Source organism: Ursus americanus, chromosome 7 (genome assembly GCF_024610735.1).
Source record: "Ursus americanus isolate L20-20 chromosome 7, mUrsAme1.1.p, whole genome shotgun sequence".
Classification (NCBI taxonomy): Eukaryota; Metazoa; Chordata; class Mammalia; order Carnivora; family Ursidae; genus Ursus; species Ursus americanus.
The window spans coordinates 7,974,283-7,991,774 of record NC_142133.1 but is presented as its reverse complement, the minus strand read 5'-3'; the positions used below and the strand labels follow the sequence as shown (position 1 = coordinate 7,991,774).

The following is a 17,492-nucleotide window of genomic DNA, read 5'->3' as shown; positions in this document are numbered from 1 at the left end:
TTCATTTCATCATCTCTGGATCTTCCCTTGAAGACGTCACCCCACTTTCCTCTTGGCATGCTCCCCCAGAGGTCGTGCCATGACCATCTTCTGTGTTCTCTGGTACCATGAAACCCATCAAAAAACATTTAAATATTCTACCCCGACCCTTTAGATCTGTTTATGTGTGCATAAACCGCTTCATCGGTCTCTAAGTGAGGATTTCCCAAACACACCGTTGTCCCCGTCTAGAGTTTAGGAGAGCACCTCTGGCAGGTCTGAGCCTCCTGGGCTCCCTCCTGGGCAGCCACCCCAGTCCACTCTTGCCTCTTCCGTTTCTCCCCTTCGTAGTTGTCTCCGGGTCAAGAGCTCCTCTCAGTCTCCAGGAATTGTTAGGTCCGCGCCTCTCCCTTTCCCTTTTCTAAAGGTCTCTCCTATTCTTCAAGGTCATTACTTCCTTCTAGCAAAATTCCTCTCTTTTCCAGCCTGATAGTCATGTGTCCTCCTTCATTTAAAAAACAAAAATTCTCACACTACACCTGTTTGGACTTAACAGGACCAACCCTTGTTTTTTGTTTGTTTGGTTTTTGTTTCTCTAAACAAATGTCATTCTCTTTGGTGTCAAATCAATAGCATTCTTAAAGATAAGGCATATCTTTTGAAATGTCCTTCAGGATTTTGTTGAAGTTTTGTTTGTTTTTTTGTTTTAATCTCAGTTCAAAAAGGTAGCTGACTTACTCTGTGGTAAGATCATCCATCCTTTTCATAAGGACCCTCTAATAAAAATCAGCCACTCCTTTTTTTGTGGGTTTTTTTAATAATAATTTTTTATTATGTTATGTTAGTCACCATACAGGATATCCTTAGTTTTTGATGTTACGTTCCATGATTCATTGTTTGCGTATAACACCCAGTGCACCATGCAATACGTGCCCTCCTTAATACCCATCACTGGCCAATCCCACCCCCCGCCCCAAGCCCTCAGTTTGTTTCCCAGAGTCCATAGTCTCTCGTGGTTCATTCCCCCTTCTGTTTACCCCCCCTTCATTCTTCCCTTCCTTCTCCTACTGATCTCCCTGCTATTTCTTATGTTCCATAAATGAGTGAAACCATATGATAATTGTCTTTCTCTGCTTGACCGATTTCACTTAGCATAATCTCCTCCAGTCCCCTCCATGTTGCTGCAAATGTTGGGTAATCATTCTTTCTGATGGCTGAGTAATATTCCATTGTATATATGGACCACATCTTCTTAATTCAGTCATCTATTGAAGGGCATCTCGGCTCCTTCCACGATTTAGTTATTGTGGACAATGCTGCTATGAACATTGGGGTGCATATGACCCTTCTCTTCACTACGTCTGTATCTTTGGGGTAAATACCCAGTAGTGCAATTGCTGGATCATAGGGTAGCTCTATTTTTAACTTTTTTTTTTTTTAAAGATTTTATTTCTTTATTTGACACAGAGAGAGAGTTAGCTAGTGAGAGAGGGAACACAAGCAGGGGGAGTGGGAGAGGAAGAAGCAGGCTCCCAGCAAAGGAGCCTGATGTGGGGCTCGATGCCAGGAATCTGGGATCATGTCCTGAGCCAAAGGCAGACGCTTAATGACTGAGCCACCCAGGCGCCCCTCTATTTTTAACTTTTTAAGGCACCTCCACACTGTTTTCCAAAGTGGCTGTACAACTTGCATTCCCACCAACAGTGTAAGAAGGATTCCCCTTTCTCCACTTCCTCTCCAACATTTGTTTCTTGTCTTGTCAATTTTTGCCATTCTAACTGGTGTAAGGTGGTATCTCAATGTGGTTTTGATTTGAATTTCCCTGATGGCTAATGATTTTGAACATTTAGCCATTTGCATGTCTTCTTTGGAAAAGTGTCTGTTCATACCTTCTGCCCATTTTTCCAAGGAAACAGTAAAAAAAAACTAAGAGGCAGCCCACGGAATGGGAGAAGATATTTGCAAATGACACTACAGATAAAAGACTGGTATCCAAGATCTACAAAGAACTTCTCAAACTCAATACATGAGAAACAAATAATCAAATAAAAAAATCAGCCACTCCTCGTGATTGAGCCTACATACAGCCTGCATCCCACACACTTCACCAGACTTGGTGCAATTACTGATCCAGAATTAACATGAAGCTTTGAAGCTGAGAGTCTTTCCCTATGCTTGAGGGATTGCGTGCACGCCCCTTGAATCCAAAGTTAGCCCCGTCAGCAGTAAGTTCCCATCAGCGCCTGGTGGGTGGGCACGAGGAGGGCACGTGATGTGATGAGCCCGGGTGTTACACGCAACTGATGAATTACTGAACACTACAGCTGAAACTGTAGTGTACTATAGGTTAATTGAATTTAAATTTAAAAGAAGTCATTAAGTTCCCCCTGTATTTTATAAAGAGGAACAGAGCATGGGCTGCAAATCTGGTGCTGCCACAGCCCCCCCCCCACCCCGCCCTGGTAATGACACCAGAACAAACCATCTCATGCACACGTGCCCTGGAACTTTTCCAATTTATGCCTCTAGATTTGAAACAGAACGAAGGGGAGAAAAATAGATGGGTTTCTACTTAAAATCCTACACACTTGAGATGCCTTGTCTTTGCCTTCCAGTCCCTGGGGCTCTAGCCTTTAAGGCACCTAGAGACCCACCCCTCATGTTGTTTTTGAAGCCTGCAGATGCACCTGGAGTTAAGAGGTGAGGTCTTGCTAGAGGATTGGATTTCCAGGCATCCACTTAACCAGAGCCCTAGAACGCAGCTCAGCTGAGCGCTGAAGCCAAGTGGCTGCCGCCGAGAATCAGAGGGTTTGGTGTCCCAGTGTTGGACTTTGCCTCTTAGAGGTCATATGGCTGCTGGCCTGGTGGTTTCCTGAAAAACACAGTGTGTGCTGCACATTTGGGAATGTTCCCCCCCAGACCTCCTCCTAGTAGGTTCTATGTGGTGGATAACGAGACCCCAAAGACCCAAAACTCCCTTGGTGAGAAAGCGGAGTACAGAGGAGGATTTCTTTTCCTCCAGGACGTGGTGAACACAGTGCCATGATTATCTTTTAGAGGAAAGCTTCCGTCCACACGTGAGGAAGTTCAGAGGCCGAGGATGCTGAGAGTCACAGACTAGCGGGCACCTTGGTAAGGCTAACAAAAGACTTTCTCCTTTTCTTTGCATTTCCCTGCCCATGCTCCTTCCTCCAGGCAAACTAGATATCTTCTGCGGTCTTTGCAAGGCTACACACACTGGTCTAGAATGTATTGTGTCCTGGGCACTGACAATATGCAGTTTCCCCCTTATTCACGGATTCCGTATTTGTGATTTTGCCTATTCGCTAACATTTTTTTGCAACCCCGAAATCAATACTCCTGGTACTGTTGCAGTGTTCATGGACATGCACAGAGCGGCACAGATTTGACTTACCCACTCTGTATGCTCCCACTTGATGCTCTGCCTTCTCGTTTCAACTCTCGTATTGCAAACAAGGGTCCTTTCCGCGGTCTAGCTAGTGCCAAGATCTTTGCATTTTTGTACTTTTTGTTGGTGATTTCAAGGCTTAAATTGGCCCCCAAGCCTGATGCTGATGTTGGCTAGTGTCCAAACCACACGAAGTATTTGCAAATCAGTGTTCACAGTGACTTTCTAGAACATAATTACTGGGAGAAATGAAAATCAATTGTATTTGATTAGGAGATGAGTTGTAATGGCTGAGATTTGTTTTTCAAATTTTATGACTATCAGTGGGGTTGGTGACGTAAAAATGCTATGACCTTGGAGCATTTTGGGAAAAGAGATGCATGAAGGATACCATCGGATGAAATAAACTCGGAGGGGCATCCGGTAGGATAGGATCAAACTGTTGCTAAAGGAATCCAGGAACCCCTGGCTGAGCATCAGAATAAAAAAGGGAAGTAGAAAATGATTCGGATTTTTGGTCTTCACTTCAGGGCAAATAGACATGGAGGTCAGTTTCTTCTTGAGGTCTTAATAATGGAAACCAATTTAAATTGGGGAATTTTTGTTGCTGGAATTGGGCTATGATTATATTATCATCCTGATTTATTGCTCATTTCCTCTGGTCTATGTGGATGGATATTGTATTTCGCACAACGTAAGTCTAGAAGGAGATTAAGCCATGAGTTTTTGTCCTCAGTTGAGAAATGTATTTAATGTCCTGTGCTGACCCTTGTAGAGCTATTTCAGGGCCTAAACTGAACTTCTTTCTCCTAGGAACAGAGGGTAGTCGAGCAGCCTCAAAACAGGAAGCAAGACTCCCCTAATCAACCACAAATCTCTTCTCCCAAAGAAGATATCAAAAGAGTAAGTCACATGCTCGATTGCTAAGCCTGAGGAGTTAAGAGAACTAATAGCGGGAGGATGTTAGAAATTGTCTTATCCTCCTTTCTTCATGTTTCCCTTAAGGGGTTTCTGTTACTGATGAGACTGGGGTCTAACTTTCTTCTTCTTCTTCTTCTTCTTCTTCTTTTTTTTTAAGATTTTATTTATTTGAGAGAGAGAGAGTGAGCAAGAGAGAGAAAGAGCACATGAGCAAGGGGAGAGGCAGAGGGAGAGGGAGAAGCAGACTCTCCACTGAACAGGGAGCCCTACTCGGGACTTGATCCCAGGACCCCGAGACCATGAACCGAGCCACAGGCAGAGGCTTAACTGATTGCCCCACCCAGGCACTCCAGAGACTGGGGTCTAACTTTCAAGCAGCACCTTATTGAGAGGATGGACCCGTGGCCCTGAAAGTCTGTCAGGGTGGGTCACTTTCTCTCCCTTCTGTCCCCTCCTTCTTATCCTTAATTCTCTCCTGCTTTTTATATAGCAGACAGGCTTCCCTTGCCCACGGAGTCACGAAAATAAATCAGGGTCCTATGGTTCCAAGGCTTGTATTAAGGAAGGAGGTAAGAGGTTCTGCTTCCCCCCCTCCCCCCAATCCAGATTTACTGTTAGGGTTGGCTATATATCTTGATCCATAGCCGAAGTCTTATATGTATTCATCAATGACAAGACCCCAGAGAGCATTAGTATCCTAGAAACCCCATCAAGAAGGAGCACAAGGTTGAGCCAGAACCGTGATGTCAGGGAATGACTCCAAGGGTGGTCTGAGGGGGTTGCCTGCGTGGCTCAGTCGGTGAAGCATCCGGCTCTCGGTTTCATCTCGGGTCATGATCTCAGGGTCGTGAGACGGAGCCTTGTATTGGGCTCCACACTCAGTGGGGAGTCTGCTTGAGATTCTCTCCTTCTCCCTCTGCCTCTCTCCCTGCTCACACATGTGCTCTCTCTACAATAAATAAATAAATCTTAAAAAAAACTAAAAAATCCCAAAAGTCGCCTGAGGAGTCCAATATCACTGGTCAAAGGTGTAGAGGGCAAACTCAAGTTCAATCTGCATCCGATTTAACTCATGAAGACTGTTTGCAGAAGAGGCGGAGCTGTTTCAAAACTTCTGCGTGCCACCTTATTTTCTTAAAGTAGGCCTCTGGGTTAGCGGTTCATAGATATCTGAGAACTAGAATCTAACATGGGAGAAGGGGGAAGTCAGCAATGAAGCAAGGCTCAGACTCCTTGGCCATTGGTGCCCTTGAGGGTTAATCTGAAGGGGAGACCTGAGGAGGTCTCGCTTCCCTCCATTTCTGCAGGTGCTGTGAGGGGTGTGGTCTTGTAGGATGTCAGCCCAACAGGTGCAGACACAGGGAGCTGCTCCCATTGGCATGCTCACCGTGCACAGGGACAGAGATTTTCAGATCCTCTCTGTTAAGGAAGAGATATAGAAAAAAATAGCAATTGAATTAAAAATTGTCAGAGGACTTGATTCTTGTTTTTCCAAAGAAGACATATGAACGGCCAATAGGTACGTGGAAACATGCTCAGTATCACTGATCATCAAGGAAATGCAAATCAAAACCATAATGAGCTATCGCCTTACACCTGGAAGAGTATCTATTATCAAAGAGAAAAGAGAGAACAAGTGTTGCTGAGGATGTGGAGGAAAGGGGGCCCTCGTGCACTGTTGGTGGGAATGTAAGTTGCTGCAGCCACCGTGGAAAACAGTACGGAAGTTCCTCCAAAAGTGAAAAACAGGACTACTCTATGATCCCGCAATCCCACATCAGGGTATATACTTAAAGGAAATGAAATCACTACCTTGAGAAGATACCTATTGCTATGAAGATGGAGATTCATGGGAATCGAGGCGAATGCAGGAGACGGCCCTGACTGTGTGTGCACATGAGAGGCAAAAAGGCAAAGATGAGTACAGGAAGCCAGGAGGTAGCAAAAAGCAGAAGGTGACGTCAGAATTTGAGATATAGGGAACTAGAAATAGAGAAGAACCCATGGCAAGAAAAGTGTATAGGACTAATGTAATTGAACTTTGGGTATGAGCCATTGTTTGCTTCAGCAACAAACTCATCTGCATTTCGCCTTGGAAACAGCCAGAAAGAAAAGCTTGGGCACAGGAAGAAACACCTGGGAGGGAGATGTGCGTCTAGGCCGCCATCTTGCAGGCAGGTGCGCAATCTCGAGGTAAGCGAGGGAGGAGCCGATGGGGGGAACGTGGATATGGGGCCCGGCCTGCGTCAGGGGGATGCCCGCAGGTAAGTGGTGGGTGGAGGAAGACAGCTAAATGAAACACAGAAGAGGCTTTTCTGAGAAGTATATGTTTGCTGAGAAATTTAAAATGTGCTAGAGCAGAGTTATTTTGTTTACACGAGCAACAACCACCACCAGAAAAGGAATGAGATGATTCAGCACTGCGAACAGGACACTGCGTGTGAGTGCTCGGTAGGTCTGACAGGCAGGACTAGAGGGGCTCACCGAGAAAGCCTTCGCTTGCCAGCGTGCCCGTTGCCGAGTCAGGGTCACTTAGCCGACTTCTGGTTAGGGTCTGCAAATCAAGGATTACAAGATTGAAGGACGGTTCACTCTTGAACAACGTGGGTTTGAACTGCTGGAGTCCATTTATATGCAGGGTTTTTTCTGTAAATACAGTATGGTAAATGTATTTTCCTAAAGAGTTGCAACATTTTGAAAAAAATATATATATGTATATATAATCTACAACTAACAGCCTGGAGAACACCGTAATATTGTAATAATGTCGGGGGGGGGGGACAGAAGGGGCCACACCTGTGGCGAGTGCCGCATAATGTGCAGACTTGTCAAATTGTTATGTTGCACACCTGAAACTAATATGACATTGTATGTCAACTATACCTCAATAATGAGAAATATATATAAGTAAGTAAAATTAAAAAAAAAAAGAAATATAAAACGTAAACAAAGAGGGGCCTTCTGTGGTAAAGAGAGATTATGGAGGCAGAGTGATTAATGTGCCAACAGTGGCAAAGTCATTCACTGGATTTGACCACATTGAGGTCATCGGTGATTGTAGAATGAAAGTCTTGGGTATGTCTCTACCTCCATTTCAGAGAGGTTTCTTCCCATTTTCTCTGATGCATCATAACTCTATGGAATAAATCTCACAATTGACAATAATCACCTCCCTGCACTAGGTCCTCAGACCTCTTCTCATCTAGCCTCTCATCAACATTTGACACTGTTGACCACTCTCCTTTCCTTAACTCCCCTCTTTTCTGAGCTTTTGATGTGCAGTCTACTCTTTGTTTTCTATTAACTCCAAAACTGCTCTTCTGTCTCCCCTCCCTGGCTGTTAATGCTAAAGTTGCTCAAAGACTTATGCTTGTCCCTCTTTGCTTTTCACTGTATATTCCTCTTTGATCCCACCTGCATCTGTGATTTCAGTGACCACTGAAATCATAACAACTCCCATAGCCAGTCCCAGTATCTCTGTTGAGTCCATACACTTGGCTGCTTACTTGACTTTCATTTGAGTACCTCAAAGTCCCTCCCAACTCAACATTTCCAAAACCAAACTCAAGTTATTCTCCCCACAAACCAGACCGTGCATGCCCCGGTCCTCTTCCTCTGTTCCACAGCTTATAAGTGGCACTACTGTCCATTCTGCTGTACAATCTGGAAGCCTCTGCTTTTTCCTCATATCCATTCTATCACCACATCCTGCTAATATAACCTCTTAAGGACTTTTCTCCCCCTCTGCTACCACCACATTGGTTTAAGCTACCCTCCTCTATCACTGTCTCTACTGAGATGACTTTATTACTGCTTTTGTTATTTTAAACATTGCCCTGAAGTTCTTTGATGTATCTCTCGTTGACGAGTGAGGTTTTATGTTCTGTGCCCTTGAAATTGGCTGCACTTGGGACTGCACTGACCAATAAAGTCTCATTAAAGTAGCACTGTGTTACTTTAGAACCGGGTCATAAAAGGCAGTGCAACTTTATCTTGCTTGCTAGAATGCTCACGTTGGAGCCCTGAGATGCTCAGATTACCGCTACGTTCTTAGGAAGGCAAGCCACATGGAGGGGCCACATGGAGGCATTTTGTTGGCAGTTCTCATTTTTGCGCTATCTCAGCCAAAGCCCAGACAAGTGAGAGACCAAGTCATTTAGATGATTCCAGACCCTGGCCATCAATTCACTCCCAGTTTTTAGACTTCCCAGCAAAGGTCCTAAGCATCATGGAACAGCGGCAAGTCTCCCTCTGCCTTCTACTCTCTCCACCTCCCACCTCCACCCCTATCTGTACAAGTTGCAGAAGCACTAAATTAATCAGCATAATCAAAGATTGTTCTAGGGGATGAAAGGTACAGCGTAGGAAAGATAGTCAATGGCATCGTAATAATTGCATTGTATGGTGACAGATGTGGTGAACGTAGCCTAATATACAGACTTGTCCAATCACCATGTTGTGCACCTGAAACTAATGTAACATTGTGTGTCAACTATACTTCCCTTAAAAAAAGGCTGAGAAATTTAGGGGTCATTTGTTGAGCAGGAATAGTAACTGAAACACTGATAGAGCCCATCTAGGTCTGCACGTTGCCACTTTGTTCTTGACACTGCAGATTCAGAATAATCTCCCTACTTAAAACCACTCAGTTGTGTCCTCCTGGCTCTTAGGCTAAAGATGGAAATTCTTTTTTTTTTTTTTAAGATTTATTTATTTATTTTAGAGAAAGAGAGAGAGCACGTGAGTGTGCAAGCGGGAGCAGGGAAAAGGGAGAGAGAATCTTCAAGCAGACTCCCTGCTGAGCGCAGAGCCCAACTCAGGGCTCCATCCCAGGACCCCAAGATCATGACCTGAGCTGGAACCAAGAGTCAGTCACTTAACTGAGTCACCCAGGCACCCCTAAAGATGGAAATTCCTAATGTGACCTCAAGGACTGAACCAGGAGTCCCCGTCCCCATCTTGTAGCACACACACAATCTTTGTCCCCTGATTTCAGTTCTCTGTGTCCCCCACCCTCCTTCCTGCCATGGTGCTCTGCTCAGTTTCCTTTGCCCGCCCTGCTCTTCCCCCCTCTCTTCCCCAGAAAAGGGCAATTCATGCTGCAGGTCACACAGCAGTTCTCCTTCCTCAGGGAGACTTCCTTTGGCTGCACAACTCTAGGTCACATTTCCTCATTGCATGCTTTCACCGACCCCATTCCCTTCGGCATGATAGTTCCCACTATCAGAGAGTGTGCACTTTATTTGGAAAATAATAGGAAGCCACTGAATGATTTTGAGCGAGTAATTGGCAATGAGATGTAAAATATATTGAAGTGAGAAGCATGGATACATTTTACATATTGTGTTGTGGTTGTTGGTTTTTGGTTTTGGTAAATATCCCATTGGTGTCTGTTTCCTGCCTTAGACTGTCAGCTCAACTGGGGCAGAGACCATGTCTGTTTCTGCTCCCAGGAGTAGTCTTGCTGCTTTGCATAGATATTTGGTCTTTAATTCATATAACGCTGAGGATATACTCGTAGGATGAATGAACGAACCTTGGGGGTTTAGTTACAAGGTCAGCATTTTTAACCATTATGGTTTATGGCACAGCTTCAGGTTATGGGAACAGTGAAGAGATGAAGTAGTTATCAGTCTGTTCTTCAGAAAATTACAGTCCACGTGGGGAGAGATGCTTTACTAAGATATGTATGTCAATACCTCCATTATAAGAGAGACACGATCCAAGGTGCTTTATATAAACTATGCTATTTATTCTTTACCACTCCTATTTTATAGATCAGGGAACCAAACCTCACACAGGACTTGAACTAAAGACTCTGATTCTAAAAACTAGGCTGGAAACATGAGATTTTTCTTGGTAGAAAATACTTTAAGAACAGAAGTGGGAAATAAAGTAGATTGAATCTGATTTTCAGGTTAAGTGATTTTGGGTCTATTCTGTAAATAGTGGTGATCTACTAAAAGATTTTGAGCAGGAGACTGCTGTAATCAAACTTGATTTTTCAGTACCAAGACAGAGTATCTGGTGTTGGGCTAGCCTTCTTACCACAAATAGAGAAGTGGACAATACCTATTAAAATTTTTGTCCAGACTTTGGACAGCAGGCACTGTAAGCCTTGAAAGAAGGAAAGCTATTTAGGTAACTCCCACATTGTCTGAGATTTTCGCTTGCAGGCACCTTCTGAACTGTGGTGCAGGGCAAGGAGCACAAGCATTACTGTGGTCATACTTAGCTGAGAGGACGGTGATCTGAGTTTGGAGATGTCTTGATGTGGAAAGAATACCGGAGAAAAGGGAGCTATACAGAGAAGCACCGGACTCTGCAAAAGAGTTCTTTTGGGGATTTGGCTAAATACTGAGCTGCACACACACAGAGCGAGCAAAGAACATCTGCTAGGAATCTGTGAGCTAAAAATGAGGTCCAAATCTCTCCTAGACATAGGAGATACTTAAGTTTTAATCAGCCAAGCTGAAGTGGAGAGACCTTGTTGCAACTCTGAGTAGTACGTAGAGCTGGTCTACCATGAGTAAAAGCTACTCTAAACCCACCCAAGTAAGCCTTATAATAAGCTTTCAAAGGATCAAGTGGATCCACAAGTGAATTACTTCTTACTAGAACAATAGTCACAATTCAAGGAAAGTAACAAAATCCAGACACAAAACAACACAGCACCCCAAATATCCAACATATGATAACAAAATCACAAGACATTCAGAAAAGCAGGAAAATGTGACCCCCAAACCAAGAGAAATAGAAACAGATATGAGAGAGATGATGGAATTAGCAAAGATTTTTTAAATAGCTATTTTAATTATTTTCAAAGCTTTAAAGAAAATGTGACCATAGTAAGGACCAAATAGGACATCTAAGTAGGGAAATGGTCATGAAAAAGTAAACAAACAAACAAACAAACAACAACAACAAAAACCCAGAAACAAACAAACAAAAAACCAAATGGAAATCCTATAACTAAAACAAAAAACAAAAAAATCTGCAATGAAAAGGTCTCTCAGTGGGCTTAACAGTAGATTGAATCATGCAGAAGAAAAAAAAATTAGGGAACTTGAAGACAGGGTAATAAAAACAAAGAGACTATAGCATAAAAAAGGGGAGAAAAGGTGGAAAAAAAGAAAAGAGATTCAGGGACTTGTGGGACTGTAAGAGTCTAACACAATATTAAGAGTCTCAGAAGGAAGGAAGATTTAAATACAAAAATTATTTAATGAAATAATCATAAGAACATTTCAAAAGTTGATGGAAAGGGGCGCCTGGGTGGCACAGTCATTAAGCGTCTGCCTTCAGCTCAGGGCGTAATCCCGGCGTTACGGGATCGAGCCCCACATCAGGCTCCTCTGCTAGGAGCCTGCTTCTTCCTCTCCCACTCCCCCTGCTTGTGTTCCCTCTCTCGCTGGCTGTCTCTCTCTGTCAAATAAATAAATAAAATCTTAAAAAAAAAAAGAAGTTGATGGAAAAAAATCCACAATTCTAAGAAACTCACCACCCACAGACAGAATAAATAGAAAGCAATGGCATGCATCATCACACTGCTGAAAACCAGTGATTACAGGAAAATCTAAGCCAGAGGGGAGGAAAATATATTACCTATAACAGAATGATAAAAATGATTGTGTTGTCAGAAACTGTGCAAGCCAAAAAAAATGAAACAACATCTGTAAAATGCTGAAAGGAAAAAAAAAAGGGGGGGTTAACCTAGAATTTTATATCCACGGAAAATATCTTTTAAAAAGGGAGTTAGGTGTTGTGGTGAGTGCTGTGTGTTGTGTAAGACTGATGAATCACAGACCTGTACCCCTAAACAAATAATATATTATATGTTAATGATTTTAAAAAAGGAAGGTGAAATAAAAAATATTTGTATGCAAAGCAAAGCTGAGAAAATGTATTACCAGCAAACCTTCATGAAAAGGCAGGTTAAAGGCAGTTCTTCGGGGTAAAGGAACGTGATGTGAGATGGAAGCAAAACACAAGGGAATGAAGAGTGTAGAAAACGGTAAATATGTGGGGAAATACAAAATAATTTCTTTGTTTGATAGTGGATTTAAGACATCATTTACTGTTTAAAGTAAAAAGTCACTAACCATGTATTGTAGGGCCTTAATTCATGGACAAGTAATAGGCATCACAACAATAGCCTAAAGGGGAAGATAAAACAGACTGCTTTAATGTTCTTTCATTTTATTTATATGGTATAAACTACTGGAAGGTAGACTGTGAAAACTTAAAACACATCTTGTAAACCCTGGGAACCCGTAGCAGCAATAAAAATAAAGAGGTTGAGATAATAAGCCAATAGAGAAAAAATGCAATATTAAAATAATTATTCCAAAGGATGCCAGAAAAGGATGAATAAAGAATAATAAACAAATAGCAACCAAACAGCAAGATGATAGACACAAAGCCAATATTAATATTTACATTAAAATATTTACTTCGCTAATTAAAGGCGGAAATTGTTAGACTGGGTAATAAATAATAAATAATACCAATACTAATAATGCCAGTTTCTGGTGTTATTCAGGTAATACTGGGCTACTTACGAAGTAAGTCAAGTCATGGTTGCACTTACGTTCGCACAGTGCTTCTCTTGAGGAAGGAAATCTCTGTGCTAACAATGCTTTTGATTTCCTCTACAGCATATGGAACTTGCAAATTCAAAACTAATCTCCTGTAATTCAATTCTGCAAATATTTGAAAAAAATTAGGAATGGTTATAATTCCATGTAACTACCACTTCTGTTTTGAAATAATGTTTCAGAGAATGAGAATGTATAAAGCAAAGCATTTGGCTATGGAAACATTGGGAAAACAGAAGTTTAAAGGATGTTGTAAATTCTAGATCTTTATCTGGGAAAGTTAATCATTTTGAGTACGACCTGAATAAACATTCATAGTGGGTTCAATAATGTGGAGCTAGTAAGTGCCTAAAGAAAGGCTTATGGAGGTGGGAGGAAGTAACGGGAATTCAGTTCACTGTGTGCGTGGAGCAAATACAATGTGGACATGTGAGTGTCTAAGATAGCCTTGACATTACCAATGAGTAGGATCCCAATCTACTCGAGATAAAGTAAATTATACTGCAGAATCATAGAATTTTAGAGTTGAAAAGAAGAAAGGAAACGGACTAAATCCCCCAATTAAAAACAGAAAGTGTCAGTTGGGATTATTAAAGCAAAGCCCAAGCATATGGTGTTTACAAGGCACACATTCGGTAAGAAGACACAAGTACAATGAAAGTGGGGAGTATGCCACGTAAACTCTCTCCAAAAGCTGGAGTGGCTCTATTAATATCAGACAACATAGATTTTTAGGATAAGGAGTACTGCCAAAGGAAGAGACATTTTGTAATGTTAAAAAAGGCAATTCATCAAGAAAGTATTATAAAGTATATGCACCCAATAACAGAGTTTCAGATCATAGTAAATAAAAATTGCCAGAGCTAAAGTGAGAAATCACCAAATCCACAATCATAGCTGGAAATTGCTTTGATTTTCTTTCAGTAATGTACTCTTTTTTTGTAATAATTTTTATTATGTTATGTTAGTCACCATACAGTACATCCCTAGTTTTTGATGTAATGTTCCATGATTCATTACTTGCGTATAACACCCAGTGCACCATGCAATACGTGCCCTCCTTACTACCCATCACCGGTCTATCCCAATCCCACACCCTCTCCCCTCTGAAGCCCTCAGTTTGTTACTCTTAACCATAAAACTGACCCAAAACACCCCCAACCTCTTTATGATATAAAAAAAACTCAATAAACACAAGTGGTTGACCCAAACTTACTGACATTTACAACACTTCACCCAATAACCACAGAATATTCTTTTCAAGTGCATATGGACCATTCACCATGGTAGACTATCTTCTGCATCATAAAACAAATCCCAACACTAAAAGCATTAAAATCATATAGAGTGAATTATCTGACCAAGAGAGAATTAAACCGGAATTCAATAACAAGTAGATATCTGAAAAATTCCCACATCATTTGGATATTAAGTAATGCACTTTCATATAATCGGTGGGTCAAAGAAAGAGTTACAAGAGCAATTAGGCAATACAGGGAACAGAATGTGTGCACATGTGTGTGTGTGTTTATATGTATATATTTGTGTGACAGAATTAAAGCAGTGCTCAGAGAGAAATACATAGCTCTGATTTATAGTGCTCATGAGTTAGAGAGGGAAGGATTAAAATCAGTGACCTAAACATCTATCTTGAGGAAGACAGCAAAAGAACAACATTACAGTTGACCCTTGAACAACATGGGATTGAACTGCCTGGGTCCATTTATACGTATTTTTTTGATGATAAATACAGTATAGTACTGTAAATGTGTTGTCTCTAACTCCTGCATTGTTTAAGGGTCATCTGCAATCAAACACAAACTTTAGGGGCGCCTGGGTGGCACAGCGGTTAAGCGTCTGCCTTCGGCTCAGGGCGTGATCCCGGCGTTATGGGATCGAGCCCCACATCAGGCTCCTCCGCTGGGAGCCTGCTTCTTCCTCTCCCACTCCCCCTGCTTGTGTTCCCTCTCTCGCTGGCTGTCTCTATCTCTGTCAAATAAATAAATAAAATCTTTAAAAAAAAAACACACAAACTTTATACTTATAGGTAAAAAGCTGAATATTTTCTCCTTAAGAACAAGCAAGATATCTGCTCTTCCCATTTCTACTCAATATTATACTAGAGGCCCTAGCCTGTATAATAAGACAAGAGATAAATAGACGTAAATATTGGAAAGGAAATATAAAATGATCTCTGCTTCCCAAAGAAATAAGTCTGTATGCAAAAAAAATAATAACTGGGTGTTATACACAAATAATGAGTTATGGAACATTAGATCAAAAACTACGGATCTAGGGATGTACTGTATGGTGACTAACATAACATAATAAAAAATTATTATAAAAAATCACTCAAAGGAATCTAAAACATAAAAGCTTCTAGGGCTAATAAGTGGATTTACAAGGTCGTAAGATAGAAGAGCAATATATGGAAATACTTTTTTTTCTATATTAACAACGAATAGTTAGAAAATAAAAATTTTTTAAAGAAAATGACTTACAATATGTGTAAAACATTTACATTGCTAACTGCAGCACATTGCTGAGAGAAATTGAAGTAGATATAAATAAATGAAGAGATATAGAACATGTTTATAGGTTGAAAGGCTAGGGGGCGCCTGGGTGGCTCAGTCGTTAGGGGTCTGCCTTGGGCTCAGGGCGTGATCCTGGAGTCCTGGGATCGAGCCCCACATCAGGCTCCTCCGCTAGGAGCCTGCTTCTTCCTCTCCCACTCCCCCTGCTTGTGTTCCCTCTCTCGCTGGCTGTCTCTCTCTCTGTCAAATAAATAAATAAAATCTTAAAAAAAAAAGAAAGTCTAAATAATTCTAAAATGTCAATTCCCTTCAAATTGATCTACTGATTCGAGGTAATTCCAATCAAAATTCCAGATTTTTTTCTTTTGCAGAAATTGTCAACCTGATTCTATAACTTATATAAAACCATAAAGAACCTAGAATAAGCCAAAATAATTCTGAAGAAGAAAAAGTTAGAAGACTTAATACCTGATTTTAGTACTTACTATAAAGCTATGGTAATCAAGACTGCATAAGACCAGCATAAAAATAGACAAACAAATGAATGATGAAATAGAGTCCAGAAATAGACCCACACGTATATAGTTTTGACTAAGACACAAAAATACTTTATTGAGAAAAAGATAGCTTTAAGGAATAAGAATACGTATGAACAATGGAATATTACTCAGCCATCGGAAAGGATGAATACCCACCATTCGCATTGACAGGGATGGAACTGGAGGGGATTATGCTGAGAGAAATAAGTCAAACAGAGAAAGACAATTATCATATGGTTTCACTCTTATGCAGAACGTAAGGAATAGTGCGGAGGCCACAGGGAAGGGAGGGAAAACTGGGAAGAAATCAGAGAGGGAGACAAACCATGAGAGACTCTGGATAATATAACAGAAAGCTTGATGTTTTGCATTGTTAAGTTTTGGGGGATAACCCGTTATTTAGCAAGATGTAACTAGTACAGGTGGGCATAGAGGACCTTTCAGAGGTAAAGGAAATGTTCCATATCTTGATCGAGGTGTCGGTTATGTACATGTTAAAAAAACTCATAGTGCCGTACTCTTAACTTCTGTGAATTTATGTAAATTGTAACTCAAGACAATATATTCTGTATATAAAAACATTTAGGTGTAGGAAGTTTCTTCCAGTGAAAGAGTACGTGAAGAGGTGAAATTGGCTTCCTAGAGATAAATTTGTAAAAAGTCTGGCATATTTCAGAAATCTTCCAGAATATGGTGTGAGAAGTTTCTCAAAATATATAATTGAGGGGTGTTTATGTAAATATCCAACAGTCGGGCACAATCCTGGGAGGATGTGGACCTGTTGGCAGACACTGGAGACTCCTGCATAGTAGATACTGTTGCTTCTCGTGGCTTCCACCAGACTCCGTGATATCTGAGCAGACTCTTCAGTTCTCTTCTATGGCTGGAAGTTGGGTGGTGCGACTGTCTCTGAAAAGAGGTGCCCAATATGAGAGTATAATTCTCCAACTGTTAAAATCATTATTCTCCTAGGAGTAGGTAGCATCTGTCAAAATTTAATTAATGGGGGAAACAATAGAACATCAGACTAATTCCGTCAGGTTATGAGAAACTGGAATGTTGATAATATTGCTGAATTGGATACAAAAGTGCTTAAACCATGTCTGTTGTGTTATCTTATGTGCCGGACAGGAACCAAAAACTTGTCCAGCTTATCAGTTTTCTGCAAAGTAATCTCTAACTTTACAGAGTTGCAAAATAGCTGAGCTCTAACCAATTTTGAATCAAAATTACATTTTTTTTGAGAGAATATGACGATTTCCAGACTGGCTTGTTAGAAAATGTTCTAGACTGGTGATGGGTAGTAAGGAGGGCACGTATTGCATGGTGCACTGGGTGTTATACGCAACTAATGAATCATCAAACTTTACATCAGAAACCGGGGATGTACTGTATGGTGACTAACATAATATAATAAAAAAACATTAAGAAAAAAAGAAAGAAAATGTTCTACTCTTTATTTTTTTTACATTATTTTCAATATACCTTAAACACCAGTAAACCTTATGTTGAT

The 17,492-nt window shown here is 41.2% G+C and overlaps 1 protein-coding gene across 1 annotated transcript in view; it reads left to right on the top strand.

Moving 5' to 3' along the window:
• Positions 1-6,362: 6,362 nt before the first annotated feature.
• IL33R (interleukin 33 receptor) overlaps positions 6,363-17,492 on the top strand; it is a 70,207-nt gene continuing 59,077 nt past the window's right edge. Inside the window, exon 1 of the mRNA XM_045771735.2 lies at positions 6,363-6,502. The gene's annotated coding sequence lies outside the window, so the exon portion shown is untranslated. The remainder of the gene's footprint in view (positions 6,503-17,492) is intronic.